Here is an 18556-nt window from a genome sequence, read left to right on the forward strand (position 1 = left end):
AAGTCTCTGGTGGTACCCCAACCTGAACCTGCCTCATGTGTTGCAACACAAGCAGTGGTTGACAGTCATTATCAACTTGCCAGATAGTGCTATCTTCAAAATGCATGTTTTCACAATGAGATCCCTGTTTCACTAATGCAATCTGGGGGATCGCTGAGAGCTGAGTGATTGCACTTGGGCCCCTGTGTTCAATACTCCACACATGCCATCCACGCTGACTGATGGAACGTCTCAGTGGACCGGAGCTGTTCTTGAGCACAAAAGTCATGAACTCATCACAATGAACATAAAAAAAAAGCACATGACAAAACATAAGGGGAGTTGTGAGTTTCTCTTCTCACAAACAAGTGCGCATGATCTCAATGCAGAAAAATCTAGACAACAATAACAGCATGAGGGGAGATGGAAAAAAGATCATTCTTGAAATGTGTTAGACCTCAATCAGATGGGATACATTCATGCAACCATCAGTATGCTGTCTGTCTGAACAAAATTTATGATCACAATGCCCTAATAGGTTCATGCATTTTAATTACTAATCTGTTTGTTACCACATTTTTGGAGAATTAATTCCACCAGTTTACCTCCAGTTTCATCTCTAGTGGAATGCACTTGATTTACTTTAGGATTAAATGCTTACGTTGTACACTAAATGCAATTTCTTTTTTAATAAAAAGTCTCAACATATCATACTAACATGACTGGAGGCCCACTGTTTCAAACTACTAATTCCACTAATTCACCCTGAAATATGTATTACAAGACACAAGCAAGTATTAGGGTGTGTAGCTGTCTTGCAGTTAGAGTGTTACTGTACCGCTAGATTTGAGGCCCTACGGCTATTCAATAATGGTGTAATTGAAAGATTGGGGGGGGTATTGCCAACCAAATGTATTTCCATCTCTATTCCATGCTGTGTAGTCTTACAGCCACATCAAGGAAAGCTGTTGAAGAAAGGCGAGGGGAGAGTCCCTTAGAAGGGAAAACACAGACATGTCAGTCACCGCTACACGATTACCAGAACTGACAGACATCATCCCAGTGGATCGCCTTGATTTCAAGCCACAGGCACCAGCTAATGTGCCTGACCACCCAGCACACCAATTACACAGTCCTGTCAAGAGAGAGGGAGAAAGAGAGAGAGAGAGAGAGAGAGAGAGAGAAAGGATAAAAACACCCTCTCCCGGCCTTCAGGTTGAAATCCAACAGAAGTTCTGAATGATGGCGTTTAAATGGGCCCTAAGAGGCATCTGAAGCCCCCTTGTACTCAACTGCTCTCCTGTTCTCACTGAACTGGAAGCACTTTCCCAAGAATGCGCTGAAATGGGCTGTGGAATGGAAGGGGGTCGGCCCCCTCATCTGCCTCCATGCATTGACCAAGTCTTACACCTTCCTTAGACTGCACACACAACCATTCCCACCCCCTCTCTTCCCACTCCGCTGCATGTTTTATCTAGAGACTTGTGGTCAGTCCAGACACTGTGAGAAAGCAGTCAAGGATATGCGGAGAGTTCAGCTATATTCACCCCCTGTAGTCTACAATGATGCTAGGGTAGATGGAGGATCCACCACTGTGACTAGAGACAGGCAAAACGTTTCGGACTCAGTGGAGCCTGTGTGTGTATGTGTGTGTGTGTGTGTGTGTGTGTGTGTCTGTGTGTGTGTGCGTGTGTGCATGCGCGTGTTGGCTTCAAATGTACTGTAGATGTACAGTTCAAATGAGCTAAAGGAACTACAAGTGCATGTGGATGTTTAGGGTTTTTCATATTCAAGTAACTTGTGGAGAGTTATAGTGTGTGTGTGTGTGTGTGTGTGTGTGTGTGTGTGTGTGTGTGTGTGTTTGTGTGTGTGTGTGTTTGTGCCTGAATCCAAGAGGATGTGTGCCGTTGATAGAGCATAAATACTTGGAATTGCATGCAAGGGCATGCAAGTGAATTCTTTATGTCCACTGGTCCATTCTGTGCGCGTGTGTATGCGTGCTTGGAAGTGCATGAGAATTACAGTGCTACAAGAGAGAAAGAAAGAAAGAAAGAAAGCCTGAAAGCAAGTGCGAATTAAGAAATGAGAGACTGAGAGGGGGTAAAGAGAGAGAGAGAAAAAAGAGAGTGTGAGACAGAGAGAGAGAAAAAGGAGAGAGAGAGAGAGAGAGAGAGAGAGAACGCGACCGCGTAGAGAGCGTAGCTTTATTAAACATCTGGGAGTCATCAGGGAGCTGGAGTAAAAGGCTGGACTCAGCTGTATCTCCGCGCTCGGCTCCGACCGACGCCTGCTTCATATCGACCCGACACCTTCCCACAGGGGGTGGGGGTTTAACAATGACCTCGTACAAAACCTTATAGGAGGGAGAGGGGGGGGAGAAGAGAGAGGGGAGGGTGAATTAGAAAGGAGAACAAAAAGAACAGGTCACAAACCTTCAGATGAAAAATAGAAAAGAGGAAGAGTTGGAAGGAGTGAAGGAAAAAGACAAGGAATAAGAAAGACAGACCAAAGTCACAATCCTTTAGACCAGTGGACAGCTGCCGTCCTCTCTGGAAGGCGCAGGCTGTATTTCTCCAATGCAACACATGGGGATGAAAAAGAGAAAGAGAGAATGTGGTTTGCAAGTATTAGCTTGATTTTCAGGCTGCTGATGCACACACACACACCCAGACACAGACACAGACACAGACACAGACACACACACACACACACACACACACACACACACACACACACACACACACACACACACACACACACACACAGACACACACTCAGACACAAGGATGTAATTTAGTGATGTGCGCACACAGAATGCTTCATGACTGTATTCACTATCCACCAAGAATTTCACTTCATCAAGCTTAAATAAGCCATGAAAACATTTGAGGATTTGTGTTGTGTGTTCGTGCATGAATGTGCGTGTGGGTTTTTGCACGAGTGTTAGTGTGTGTGTGATTATATGTTTGTTAGTGTGTGTGTGTGTGTGTGTGTGTGTGTGTGTGCCGGCATGCTGTCAACAGAGGAGAAAGAAGGGGGCCTGCGTTTCCAAAACACGTTCATCCACCAATTGTCGTCATTTGCCCTCTTCTCCATCGTCATTAATAATTACAAAAAAATCGTGAATCTGACGTTAAAGAGGGCACACATCTCCATAGATGGGTGTAGAATGCGATGGTTTATAGTATGTAATTGGAAACATGTCTGCCCGGCAGTTTCCTGTGTGGTTGTAGTGGTGCGAGCGCTGCTAGGACCCAACCCTCCCAACAGATGACTCGGCCAATATTAAGAGCTTGATGGGAATGATAGCAAGGGGGCCAGCTTTTCCCCCTGCCACTCTCAACTCCAGAGAGAGAGAGAGAGAGAGAGAGAGAGAGAGAGAGGAAGAGAGAGAGAGACTCAATGCCAAGATGTAGCATTTTAGTCAGGCTCAAATAGCTGATCCATGGTGCTCGTGGTTGAAATGTGTGTCTGCGCCTTGGCTTGGCTGGAGGGGCTTGCTTTTAGTAGTTGGTTCGCTAGACATGAGCTTTCTCAACATCACACTTGGGCCTTGTTTCTCCCTTTAGGTTGCTCTTGAACACAGCATGGAAACATACCACAACATGCATGCATGCACACACACACACACACACACACACACCACACACACACACACATACAACACACACACACACACACACACACACACATACACAATTAGGCATGCACATTAGATTTCTCATAAGTTCCATGTTTATGCATGAAGTCATTCTCTCGTGCACAGGCGATTTCTCTCCCATGCACACTCTCCCTCTCACACACACACACACACACACACACACACACACACACACACACACACACACACACACACACACTCACACACACCACCCGACATGTGACCACACAGCCACACTCCGCTCACACCCTAATTAGAGAGACTACTGATCTGTGAACCACAGTAGACAGAAAAGAAACCCACCCGTGACACATTAAACATGTACAATCTGTATTCCATTAATTTCATTTCATTTTTACGATAGGTTACTGTTTGAAATCCCTTATGGTGCATATAGAACACAGTCTTTTCGTGAACATGAGGGTATGGAATGATAAATAATTCTCACGGCACACCACCTTTCATTGGCTAGAAGGATGGAACATAAACGCTAACGGCATTCCCTTGGTGCTTAAGGCAAATCACTGCTGAGGTGCCCCATCCACATGAAAGATACATGGAGTGGGCTAACATGCTCTTCCTACCAGGTCCACCAGCCTACATGGAACAGAGAAAGCCATAAAATATGCAATGGTGCATGACGTTCCGAGCATGAAGAAATTCCGAGCAGACCTGCTAGGTTTTGGAAATATTCCTGTTTCTCTTGTGTACGACTGATAAAGCATGAAGAAAAAAAACAAATCTGAATCTGAGCTGGATGTGGGGAGAAGCAAACACAGGCCAGATGATCTGTTTTGTAACGCCATGCTCTCTCACTCTCCGTCCATCCGTTTCTTTCCCTCTCTGTCTCCAGGGAGTTCTTATTCTCAGGGGGGAAACATGCGTACGGACATCAATTCATTGTCAAAAGAGGTCTGGGACAGAGGGAGATAGGGGATCACAAACACTAACATGTGCACACAAGCAACTTCACTCCGTCCTTCTCTCTGTCTTTCACACACACACACACACACACACACACACACACACACACGAGCAGGCGCGCACACACACACATATACACACAACAGGGGGCATTGTCCTGTTGTGCTGTCACACAGCCCTGGGAACCACTATCGTCACCATATTCCAATGAGGCTTCGTCACACTTGAAGGGACAGTCTTCAGGGACTCTCTCTGATCTATACTAAAAGATTAGACATCTTCCTCCACACACACACACTGTTTAAGGCCATATGTGGGCAAAGTGACAATGACGAGTAGATGTCTGCTAAAGATGACGTGAAGGTGGCCTTTAAGACGGCAAGAACTCCCATACATTCATCCACACGTCTTAGACTGCATTTGCCTTGGGACTTTTGCCAGCCATTTAAAAGGCATCTGAGGTTTATCAGTGTTTGCCGGGCTTACTGGTTCAGCTCAGGTTGGATAATGGGGCTGACTTCTGTTGACAATGTGGCAGGGCCTCGGAAAAAGCAGCCATTACGTAAGATGCACAGAATTGTTCACGAGGCCTTTAGCGTTTTCCGCATTATTATTCTCCATCAAGTAAATAAATTAATAAATAAATAAGGCAGAGAGAGAGAGAGAGAGAGAAATCTGTGAGTACACAAAGATGTCACCCATGCATGAGGGGTGCCTGGGTAATGGTGGCAGGATGACGCGAGTGCTGGACTTGGCATCCCCTCTCTGCTCAAGTAGAGGTGGGGAGGTGTGACCCATCCTGTCACATTTTCCAGTGAGAAAAAGAAATAAAAGAAAGAATAAAAATCGGAAGAGACTGAAATGCCGCCATTAAAGTAACAACTGTACTGCGGGTGCGTGACACTTGTGGTGGCCAAGTACATCCCAGGCTGTGCAAGGGCCCACAATTTTTTTTTTACAAATCGCTTGGAACTCTCCCTAATAAATAAAAGCAGCTAATAGCAAAAATATGTCTTCTTTGGTTCGTCGCGAAGGCATCCATAAGTCTGTCATATTAGGAGAGGCTCCACCAAGACGCCTAAAGAGTAACTTACCTCAGGACTGCCAGACGTTAGAGCCATCAGTCAAGGAGTGCTCGCTGACGGCACCTCGACGAGCTGCCAGCTTGGCCTCATGTGGCTGGGAGCCGCTGAGCACACTGACTCCACTGTCTCTGAGCGAAAAAGGTGAAATAAATTCTGTTTACCGGCATCTCACGGGGGAAGTGAACACAGGTGTGGAAAGCTCAGAGTCAGCTGGATGACCCGTGCTGATGCCGATACTTTGCTTTGAGCGCTATCAACATGGTGACAGCAGAAGTCACCAACTTCTCAAGTTTATTTTTTAATACATGCGCTTTTGTTCTGACTTACAGTTCAACTGCATGGTATTTCCAAACAGCTGTTTTTATCCAAAATGATTTATCAAACAGTGATGGTGAGTTCCTTTACACTGGGACACAACAAACTCCTAACCTGAGCTGCAGGAATGGCAATCATGTCCTGTAGGGGAGAGTGGGGTAAGATGAGCCAGTAGGGAAGTTGACCTACCACCTGTATCTGGGCAACCTTACACAATGTTTGTCATGTGACCCTAACTTTAGGTTGGATTCTCCATTTGCATCTTGCTGTGGAAGAAATAACCATGTTGATTTAATTTTCTTTTTTTATTTCATTTTGTTATATTTCTTATGTAAAGTAGTATTTATTGTTACACCAGGTTCTATTGCTCGTAGCTTGACTATTCTCTCCCTTGTACGTCGCTTTGGACAAAAGCGTCTGCTAAATTACTAAATGTAAATGTAAATGTTGATGAAGTGGCAAGTATATTTTTTCAGGTATAATCAGTTTCACATTAAGTCATTTATCTCAGATTTGTTGATGAATTGGCAGTATGTGAGTGAGTGAAAAAGTATAGCTCTGAGTTGCTAGACTAAGCATCTTTTTCAAAATGGTGGCAGTGGGGCAAAATGAGCCAGAGCCTTGGGGGTAAGATGAACTACCATTTTGCAGGATGTTACCAAATGAAGTCAAATATTTGGTGTTTAAATTAGTGTTGCAACCTAACAATGAGTAACTGACATTATATTTCATATTTTGTATGTAGCATAACAGGGATAATGCCATGTAATTACCGAAGAAAAACAGCCAGGGGCTCCATAATCATGTGCTTGTAGCCCTTGTTTTAGTTTTTTACCTCCTTGTGGATGATGTAGAAGCATCACTCTCATTTTGCCCTTTTTAATAGCATTTTCCATACATATGTGACATGTTAGTGTATATGTCACTGGCTACAAAGTTTGCGATTAAGCGGATATTCAGAACATCATGTGACATGTTGGTGCTTATGTTTCTAGCACCCCCGCCCCCTCCCACTAAGACATACATCTAGACATGTTCCTCATTACAAGCATGCACAAGCCACCAGGTAAATCTGTGCTGTGACTACATTTTCATCATCTTGATAATTACCTTGTGTACAGTATAACACATCTATTGATCTAAATAAATGCCTTCCTGACAGACAATTTTATTTACAGCTGCTTGATGCCTTTGCTCTGTAGTCAGTCACCATTTCGGGCGAGCTGTGGAACGGAAGTGAAGAGATATTGCAGGGTCAGTGAGCTGCCGAAAAAGCCTGGCCAGATTTACTGCAGGATATAAAAAGCCTTAGGGACCGAATCATAGAGCTTTCAAACTCCCATGATACCAACACATACACACACACACACACATTTTTAAAAGAAAGTAATATCTACACATTTACACGTACAAAACGTAGTGGCACCTCACTGTACAATGTCATGAAATATATGGTGGGTTCACAATGAGACGCACACTTACAGCCTAATGGTGCGTGTCCATTGTTCTGGCGCAATTTCGCCTGCAAACACTTGGCCCTCCCTCTTTTGATTGCTGATGGGCATTTAGCTTACGGTTTCAGTTAGCTGCTTATCAGTGACGTGCGGTGAGGTCGTGGCTGGTGAGGCACTGACTTTTTCAGAGTCAAATTTACAAATACATAAACCCAATTTAGTAACGGCGCCTATTCACGCCCGAATCCTATTAACAGCCTCACGCAGGTACATGTTACTTAATATTGATTTCTATATCAACCAGGATAACGAATTTTAAACACCATACGCTCCTACCCAAAGGGGGTATTTAACTTGTATGTGTGCAAAACATTGCAGTACAGCGTTATTTAGTGTACTAGACAGCGATGTATTTCTGAAAAACTGAAAACACGTTTCAGTTGAAATCCAAACAAGTTACCAGTCCTAATCTAGACACCCACCGCTACTGAAATATGTAAGATTGATTGATTAAAGATTTTTCGATCTATAAATGTTTTTAATAGCTGGGGCGTTAATAGGCGCCTTTACGATAGAGTATCTAAGATCACCATTCAATTGGCAGCTTTCACATTGACTACTGGTTGTTTTTCATATCAGCATTCTTTACACACACATAGGTAAGGTGCATACAGTAGGCAGCTGCTAGCTTGTGATGAACTCCTGTGTAAATATTATGCACTCATGAATATGAACTCCTGAATATGAACTCTTTCTTACGAAGTTGCACAAGCACCCTGAGGGTTTCTACCTTTTCCCATTATCATTTTAATAGTTAAATCGAGGAGACTATAACATCAGTTAGATAACCAGCTATCATTTCATGCCAATTGAACTCTTCCGATTAACTCGTAAGGTTATTAAGTGTTCTTAGCTAGCTAATTAGCTAACGTAGCAACAGGATAACCATTGCAACCAGGAAACACAACTTACCTACAATTTAAGTTTAATTTCTCAAAATCAGCTCACCAATAAAAAGCAGTCTTGGGTTCCAAATGATCACAACCACTTGAGTGATGTTAAATGGCTTCACATAGACATAAAACAATCCCAATAGAAATAATGGGAAATCAACGGAGCTGCCGCTGTAAGTTCAAAACCAAATTTATTCTTGAGGTTCCAAACATGTTCAAAGCAATTTGGCTTTGAATGTGAGAAGTCGATCGAGTTATCTTCTGTCCCGTCGCTTGAAGCATACCTTTTAACTCCGGCATTGGTCTCCCATTATTAATCATTTCACGTTTGGACTGAAAGTCCAGTTTTGAGAACTGCTTCAGCTTAGCAATAAAATCTTCCATTTTCGCCGTCAAGTAGAAATGTAGAAGAAGAGCAACGTTTCCCAGCATAACCCCGACAGGTGCGCTCTCGCACGCCCCCTTCATTGAGGCAGAGGTACTGTGTGCCTCACCTACATGATTTTTCAATGCGTTTTGAGCTCAGCTCAAAGGTTCTACGCATGCGCACGCATGCGGAGAACCCAGTTTGGAGCGATTGCGCAATCCTAGGTGAAGCACTGCCTCACTAGCTCCCATAGACAATACATGGTGCCTAACCTGACCGCACGTCCCTCTGCTCTGCCTCACCTGGCTGCCTCATAGGACCGCACGTCCCTGCTGCTTATGGGTGTTTCATTTTCCACTTAAAGTTACCTGAATTTTTCTCTGGTGCTGTACATAAAACATACCTACGATTAAATTAGCCAGGTATTTCACGCATACGTAAATACTAGTTATGTCTAACTAATGCAAGCAATTTTGGCAGGTTATTTCAATGAAATTAGCAAAGCTATCTTTAAAAACCCACCAGAAACACCTACAATCACCAATATCTTCTATCTCCTAGAGGATTGTGAAAGAAACCACCAAAATGAGTTTGTCTTGCAAGTTTTCACAAAATGTTTAATGACGGAACTGTGAGAGAACTGTTTAAGCGAGATAACTGTTTCGTAGTAGCTATCGCTATTTCGGTAGCGGAGTAAACAGTTATGAAGGGGTAGAGAAAACTATAGAACTATAAAAAAATTACCAGTCTTGATGTGGTTGTGATTGGAGTGATTGAGCTTGTGCGTTGAGAAATGTGTCTGCAACAGCAAAACATATATATTTTGGAGACTCTCATGCACACACATATATATATATATATATATATATCCTTCCAACACACACAGACACACACACACACACACACACACACACACACACACACACACACACACACACACACACACACACACACACACACACACACACACACACACAAACACACAGAGAGAGCTTAATATATCAGCATGTGAGCAGAGAACAGAACCACAGCACTGACCTACATTCTCCCTCTGCTCACGACAAAAACTGAATGAGAGAGCAGAGCTGACTGTCCAATGAGAGGCTGCTCAGGAAGTCACATGTCCCATATGACATCAGCAGAGCAGGAGATGTAGGGGATACTGCATCTGTGTTAGTCACGCCTCCTGGTGACACCCCAAAAGTGTCACTCAGGAATCTTTGATGAGGCCTTACTTCACTTTGATGCTAAAAAACAATCATTAATAACCGCTAAAGCCTTGCATGCTAAGAGGATCATGTGGAATGTATTGGCAGACAATGTGTAACCTCCTATTATCTGTGTCCTTCTCCTTTTCCTTTTCATCCAGAGTGGAGCTGAAAAAGGCTTTTCTGAATCAACTTCTTGTTTTGTTGGACTTCGGCTCTCACCATGTAAGCTGTCCCATCAGCAGTTGGACTTATTCAAAGTGACACGCATATAAAATGATTTATCCGAAAACTGTCCTAATATATTCACTCTGTGGCCGTATCCGATCCTCTCTGGCTGACCGGCATTCCTGCAGCATCCAAGAGCTTACTTCACACATTCTTCAGATTGCGGACTTAATATTCTTCAGACCAGATAGTGAAGGGAAAGAGAGAGAAAGATAGGAGGGAGGTGGGAGGGAGGAAGAGGCAAGAAATAACAGTTTTGAAAAATGAGGCTTATGAACTTTTTCACCCCATGGTTGCAGTTCTAAATAAATCAAAAAGAACCTACCGTGTATACATGAAATTAATACTTAGCCAAGGGAATAGAACCTTTTGATGATGATGGGTTCTGGAGAGGAGAACCTCTGTGTTTATATTAGTCATTCCCTCCACATACCCCTCACTCTCCCCCTCCTCCCTCACTCCTCTCACCATTTCCCTTTTTCATTAGCAGCTCTGTGTCCCTGTGATTAGATCAAACATTTATTTCGATTCTAATTCCGGCGGATTTGGGGAGGATGAACTTTTGTCCCACACCGGGAGGGAGGAAAAAGCAGAGTCCTAAATCAAAGGAGGCTCCAGAAACTAAGACAAACACTCTGCACTCAGATGTCTGCCCCTCCGTCCAAAATCTATCCCTTTTCCCCTCACGATGTGTGTGTTTCTGTGTGTGTGTGAGTGTGCGAGCGAGAGAGGTAGCATGTAAAATAAGAGGTAGCAAAATAGAAAAAAAACATCTGCCATCAACTCATCTTTTCCTTAAGTGCCCCTCTTACTCCCCTCTCTAAATGCAAAGTGTGCACAAGGAGTTGCCAGGGTAGATAGGAAGCACGCACACTCTGTGGGGTTTGTGTATGCAGACAGTCATGTAGAGATCAGGAGATCAGTAGCGCAAAGCTGGAGGGGTCATGGCATTGCATTACTGCAGCGATCTTCGCCGGGCGCATGTGAGATGTGCCGTCGTGCCGTAATGACTCTGTGATCCATCTGGGATTGGACCGACGTTTCCCTGTTTTCCCCCATTTCCCCTGACTTTCCACATGAGGGATGGTCTCCCTAAGCTGAGCCAGAACCTTCTGGGCCCACTTCAAAGCCATTAAAACGCACTCTAACCTGATCAAACCGCCGTTTGGCCAAAGCAATCGATTCCCGAACCCGTCGACGGCCCTACATTTTTCTGACTGAATCCCTTAAAAAGCTGTTTCTAGTTCAGGCCCAATGGACCACGGCCACATACAACATGTGTTTTCAGGACCAGGTTTGGAATGGACCTGGATTGTTGTTTGATGTTTTGTTGGGCACACCTTGCTAAACTCCACCATCGCCAAGAGGTCTGCAGCTCTTTTTTACCCGAGCGTTTTACCTTTACAGCAATTTAGCAGGCATGCTGCAAATGACTGGGAAACGCTGACCCTAACTGACTCCTCGTTCGGACAGAGAATATGCTATGTAGCATTAGATAAACATACCAGAGTCTAGTTCCATTTATAGTCGTATTTTGAGACACCGCGAAACACCAATCCCTAAACTTCTTTTAAAACCCAATGCCTGAATCTTTTTTAAACTAATATTCAAGTAATCCCCTATATTTGCGAGTATAGGAACCGTAGTCCATGTCCAGCCAGGGATCCTTGGACGTTGGACAAGTTTCAATAAACAGTACCTTGAGAGCCATTGCTAAGGGGTTCAAAAGCACAACTTTAAAAGGTTCTCCGAAGGGTTGGAAGAAAAACAGATGACTGCATATGCTTGGAGTGACACTGCAGCCTGTCAAGAACTTCCAAACACTTGATGCCTGCTATCCTCTGTGTTGACATCTGTGGTATTTTAAGGTTTTGTTACTCTGTGCGGAGGAAAGGATGGTGGAAGCAAAAAAAACACGGGCACTGGTTACCACACGAGGCACAACGTCACCTGTATTCTCCAAACACTCCCATCACTAATCCTGCTTTATCAAACACAGGGCCCCTTTTCTGTACACAGCTGCCTATTTTAAAAACTGACAAGGCCAGACAGTGCGTTTGGCTTGTGTTAACGTAATTACCAAGGAGCTGGGGCCATTTTGTAGAGACATTGAAAATAACACCGGGCCTGACAGGAAGAGAACGCGAGCCAGGCTGCTCTCACCCTGCAGCTATTTAACCGGTCGTCCACCATGCAGGCCAGGCTCCTTGTCGGAGGAAGGCTTCATGGGCAGGCCTGTCTCTCCGACCGTAGAATGTAAATAAAAGAGTCCGAAGAGTTTTCTTCCTGCTCCGGGGCAAGTTGGGGGGAAGCAATTTTCGATGGTTTGGACAGAGGAAGAGCGGCACATACTCTCTCGCTTCTCTCGATGGGAACAGCGCTGCTCATGGGGGTTAGCGGATGATTAATGGGCCGTGCTTGTAAACGCATCCTGTTGCCAGGACCTTCTTTAGACTGTCTCTGTTTTGTGCTGATCGCTTCCACACGCTGGCCAATTGCCTCGATGGGAGGTTCATGTCGGCGGGGATGAACGCTGCGAATTAGGCTCAGTGTAATGGAGGATGACCGCTGGTCAGCGATGCCAGGCTGATATTTGTCTCCAGTGTCTCGCTCGCGCAACTTTCCTTTCTCTCTCTCGCCGTGGAATTGTTGTGCGTCAGTCTGTCTCGCTTGGTCAGTAAATGGTTGTTTTAGCGCCACCTCAGCTGTCTGCAGAGCAAAGGAAGGTTTTCCTCTGTGGCTAAGGAACTAAAGTGAGTGGGTTCAAGGGTCAAACCAAAGAATCTGCGGCGCTCGTATAAGTGCCCAAATTGCCGAGTCCTGGCTTATTGAAGGCCTGAGGTGCAGGGAAGGAGTAAATAGCTGCCACATGGAGGAATGTGTCTCACCTGTGATGCGGGAAACAGAATGTCACCCTGGGACTGAGGACAAGGGAGGGGGGCTGTTTGTTTCTGTCTGTTTATTTTGCCGACGTCGTCTGTCGACTTTCTGAAGGTGCAAAAGCCCTCAAATTCCAGTTGTGAAAAAATCACAACATGAGAAATGTTCCAAAAAAAAAAAATCTGCCTATCTTTCAAGACAATAGAAAAAGATCCTGGAACATCCATTTTTGCAGCAATTCAGATTAAACCACAATATAATAAATTATAATCATAATCATCATTTGATTTCCAGAATTCCATTACACCAAGCCAATTGGATGTCTTATGGAGGATAAGGCCATACAAGGCTGTGCCTCTCATCCTTCATCCCTTCCACACACTGACCAATTACAGCACAGCACTGAAATAAAGGAGACCAGGCTAGGAGGGGGAAGGGGCACTGCCACCAAAAACAGACCTAGAGGGACATCAGTGCCCTGCGAGGGAGCGGTAGAGGACACAGCATCCTCAACCCAAACCACTCTCAGGCATGGCTCCGCCCCTCCTGGCGCAGGCGGGCGCGTTCAAGACGTTTATCAATGACTAAACAGGAAGTGAGGAACATATTAGGATTCAGAGCCAACTAACAGAGCTGAAACAAATACGCACACACACACACACACACACACACACACACACACACACACACACACACACACACACACACACACACACACACACAAAGTAAACATTCTTTTTTTTTTGTCAAGCCTCAAGATTTACTATGCTGTGTTCCTGTTCCAAGTATCACTGTCAATCTGAAACAGCCTTACATAATAAAGCCGGCAGAAAGCCTTAGTCATTTCACAGAGAATGGAAATAGAGACACGTGTAGTGAGGTCTGAGATTCATTAATCAGTGCTGGCTGTTTTTCATCTGTTTGTTTGTTTATTTATTTTGTTTCCCGGCAGTGTTTCAGTGCTAAGGAGAGGGGGAAAAATTGCTTACTCGAGGACTAAAGCAGAAAAGGGGAAACACGGTTGAGTCATTGTGTTTCTGTGTCTGCTGAAGGCCGGGACATGGAGGACGGCTGGCTGTCAGGAGTGTATGAGCGCGCACACAGCCATCACTCGCTGCCGTGTCCCCTGTGGCAGAGAGCGCCCCCCCCCAAACATTTATTCATGTTTCCTAGCCCCAATCACCCCCCCCCCCATTCTCTCGCTGTCCCTAATGCTCTTTCCCTTTGGCTATTCCTGCTTTTCTTTCTTTGCTTTTTCTCTCTTCCCCCTCTCTTTTTCTCTTCCCCCCTCTCTACTCCAGGTCATTTCTCCTTTCACATAATGGTAAACCTCTGTGGTGGACGTGAACACCGAGTCTGTGGAAGAAAGGATGATTCAGTGCACTTAAGAAAGAAAATCTGTGCTTGGGTTGGTCCATTAAATAACGTGACGCACAAGTGGGCAAATAATTAACATTTAAAAGGCTTAAAATAGCAGGCTCAGGGACCTCTTCGCCCCCTCACCTTAGATGGAGGTGCGCCCAAACAAGGCTATCGCAGGCTGGGTTGAGGGTCTGTGGACTGTCCAAGTGTAATGCTTTAGACAGAGACTTACCAATAAGGGGGGAGAGGAGAGAGTAAGGGAACCCAAATGGTTTTCAAAGGCAAGGTGGGACTGGGCAACGGCTCGCAGTTTTGACTGACAGCTTCTTGATGCGTTCCAGTGTCGGGGGGTTACGTCGGCCCAACACTCTGGTGAACCACCAAAACCGTCAAGCACAGGACGTGGACATCACAGGCGCGTATTATGAGAGTGCGTCGTCCAACAATAACAGCACACCGCAATACCGTTCATATCCCAGCGCCTGTTCCCTGCCAACGTAGCAAGGAAGGACCGCTAGCTATGCTTCGCCACTGAGTACGCTCTGATTCACCCATCTGAGTGCTGGAGTCACACCATAGCCAATATTCGAGGAGACAGAGACAAAACATACTGTCTCGTTTGGGGACCTTGTTGAGGGAGATGCGGGGACTTGTCATGCGAGATGAGGGACGGGACCGGTCTGGGCGATGTGGGGTGATTAATCAATCTGTTATCGCCTCTCGGAGAAAAACATTACACACTAGGCCCTAATTCCAAACAGACACGTGTTGAGAAAGACACATTGAAGAACCGGAGACCACCCACCACCCAGTGAGAGCGAGAGAGAGAGGGAGAGAAAGAGTGAGAGAAAGAGGGAGGGAAGAGAGAAGGAAAGAGGGCGTCATTACAACACCACTGACCAACCATTCAACTGAAGGATATCATCTGAGAGTTCGGGGTTTTGAAACTGCTACAGGGGAAGGTGGTCAAATCCAAAGGGGTAATAATGTGGTGTGAGTGTATGACAGCCTTGAGTGTATGCTTATCCAACAGATAGTGCTAAAGCACTTGGGTTGTATTTGCAGGCTGTGCTAAATCTACATCTCCTTGCATAGTTGGAGTTCTCTATGCATTGAAAAGCTTTTCTAATTGTATGCCTGCATATGTATGTGATCTACATGGCCTCTTGTGTGTGACACTGTGAATAATGAATTCTTGCTAAATGGGTAAAATGAGCCTTAAATGGAGAAACCGCAATTCCCACAATACACCGAGCACCTAGGCACACAGGACTGCTTCATGTCGAATGTCAAGAGTTTGATTAGACACACACATCTTGTTTTTCTTTACAGAGAGAGAGAGAGAGAGAGAGAGAGAGAGAGAGAGAGAGAGAGAGAGACAGAGAAGCTAGTGGAAAAATAAATTTGGGGACTTTCCAGATATCTCGGTCCTCGGTTGTGGAGCTCACTAGTTTACGGCAGTAGGAGTGTTGGGAGAAATTCATGGCCCTGTCCCAGTATAGAACTGCCCCTGGGGTTTGTGGGAAGCGAGTGATGTCATAATGGTCGTCACATCCCTCCAGAGAGCCAGCTTCTCTTGTTCTAATTAGGAGGGGGGAGGGTGTGAGGCAGACAGCTATAATTTGCCCCGTTTAAGAGAAAGATGCTGCCATGTTATTTTTCCTGCAGTAACCAACCTACAACTGCGAGTCAGCCCACTTTCCCCCGTATTTCTGCAAAGATGCACACACAAGCCCCTTCCCCCCTTTTTGTGTGTTTACAATGTTTGACGTTTCCTTCAGATAAAAATGATCAAAAGGTTATGACCCCACTGTGCTCAACAAATGTGGAGGCTGCTAAATTTACATTAGAATAGATGAAGCTAAAGATCGACACAAACTTATTAGATTTGAGCTTATTGGCACAGATGCCTTGTTTAGCCAACACAAAGGAATAAATCTGTTTACAAAAGAACTTGAAGGAGGACCGCAATGAAGGCAGTTCAATCCATGAGGAACACTAGCATAAAACTATTGTTGGGGCGATTTTTAACAAACAACTTGACATTCTACACGATGTTCTTGGCGCTGCTCATTTTTGGCAGAGACGAGCCAAGTGCACAATAGGCATAAAAAATGGAGGATTAAGCCCCTCTCCAAAACATGATTCAAGAGTCAAGCTTTGTTAATCGTAGTCAATCTGTTTGACACGACGCAAGGCACTGTCTCTATCGACATCACCAACGCTTCGTCATAAATCAAAGATGTTGTCGGTTTCGGGAAGGGGAAGAGGGAGTTGATGAGGGTGAATTTCAGAGGCCTGGTCACACTGTCACACGAGCCACTAAGAAAACAAACACACTTCACCCGACGCAGCCTACACAGCACAGCGTTAGTCAGCCTCTAAAAATAGCCGATGAGGGGAACACTCATGTACGATGGTCAGAGAAGACCGAGCAAAGACGCACTCAAGCTCACCAGACGTTGTCCATAAAGTTGCCCAAAGGCTCGTCCATATTTAATGACCGGCCGATGGGATGTTTTGTGTCTTGGTGCACAGTGGTAACAGACATTCAGTTGCTGAATAAACCGCATCTTTACCACCGCCATCATCATCATCATCATCAACCCTCTCACTCTCTCTTTCTTTGTCTCCATGAAGTCACACGGCATGAGAATCCAATTAATTGCTCAACTGTGTTTACCCAGGCCGAATGAAAGTTCTAAAACAGTCTTTCCCCTTTAATATCGGAGTGGAAACAATCAACCCGGTTGAGGCTGGGGCTGAAGTCGGCCGCGTCGACCGTGAATAATCCAAAAGAAACAGCAAACACAGAACGAGGCCGGAGGAGAGAAGAGAAGGCCGGAGGAGAGAAGAGAAGAGGAGAGGAGAGGAGAGGAGAGGAGGGGAGAGGAGACGCAGGGCCGGGACAGGACGAGAACAATGAAGACAGACTACAGCAGAGGCAGAGGAAAACAGAGGCGCTCCTCGTTCTCTACGGTTCTGTTGGATACAAAGAGAAGGGAAGAAGGTAAGGGATGAGGAGGAGAGGTGGACAGAGGGAGAGAAGGGAAGACAGAAGGAGGAAGAGAGAGACAATAAGCAGAATGAGACTTGTCAATATTAAAGGCTGCCTCCATATCTCTCTGAAAAAAATCACCTAGCCAACTGCACAGAGTACAAAAATGCAGCCATGGTTGGGTGAAAGCATGCACATAACAGCCTTCAGGGATCACCTCCAGCCCTCACATCCCATCTCACAACTCAGGGCGGCGTGACAAATCTCCCTTTTACTTCGGCAAGGCCTGCATGAAGCTGAGACCAGTTCAGCAGGAAGGCAATGTGGATTACTTGCGGTGCCTGCCGAACAACCCCGCCCCCCCCCCCCACCCTCCGAGAGTAATTGTTGAGAAATTGTAGGCCGCGCAAAGACATAATCATCACCAAAAGCAGTTAAGGGATCATAAAAATGAAAAGAATCTTTGAGAGAGGAGAGACGGGCAGTTTGACTTATTCCTGCACACACCCCTTGCCAGCACTCATATTCCGAAAAATCAGTTGGAATGCCTGCAGAAGACGAAATGCTCCCAGAAGTGATTTTAGGGTCTCGTGTTATTGTCTTTGTTCCTGATGTAAGGCTTAAATTCTTGGTCAGGACAGCAGTGCTCATAAGTCTTACGGGCAAAAAAGGGAGACAAAAAAAAGCTTTCAACTTTACAACCCTGTTTTCACACCTGATGTGCTGAAGGAGAATAAGTAAAGTAATATTCAGGGTAAACTTCAGAAAGGCAGCAACTGATTCACACTATGCATCTAACATACTATTACAATGGCATAGAAATGTAAATGTGACATACTATTACAATGATGTAGAAATGTAAATGTAACATACTATTACAATGATGTAGAAGTACTGAGGCCCTCCAACGAGTCTAACACTAACCCACACATGCATGAACACAAACAGCTTGGCAACACATCCAGATTAATCTATCAGGTAGGATAAAAACCTTCCCACCATCTTTCCGAGTCCTTCCCCGCTGCATTCATCTGTGCCTTTCCTACACTTGCACAGTTACATCCCAACTCCAGGACAGAACCCCCCCCCCCCTTTTCGTCTGCTCTGGGCTGAGCTGAACGGAGCTAAGCGAGAGTCGCACA

This window comes from Clupea harengus, chromosome 16 (genome assembly GCF_900700415.2).
Source record: "Clupea harengus chromosome 16, Ch_v2.0.2, whole genome shotgun sequence".
NCBI classification, from domain to species: domain Eukaryota; kingdom Metazoa; phylum Chordata; class Actinopteri; order Clupeiformes; family Clupeidae; genus Clupea; species Clupea harengus.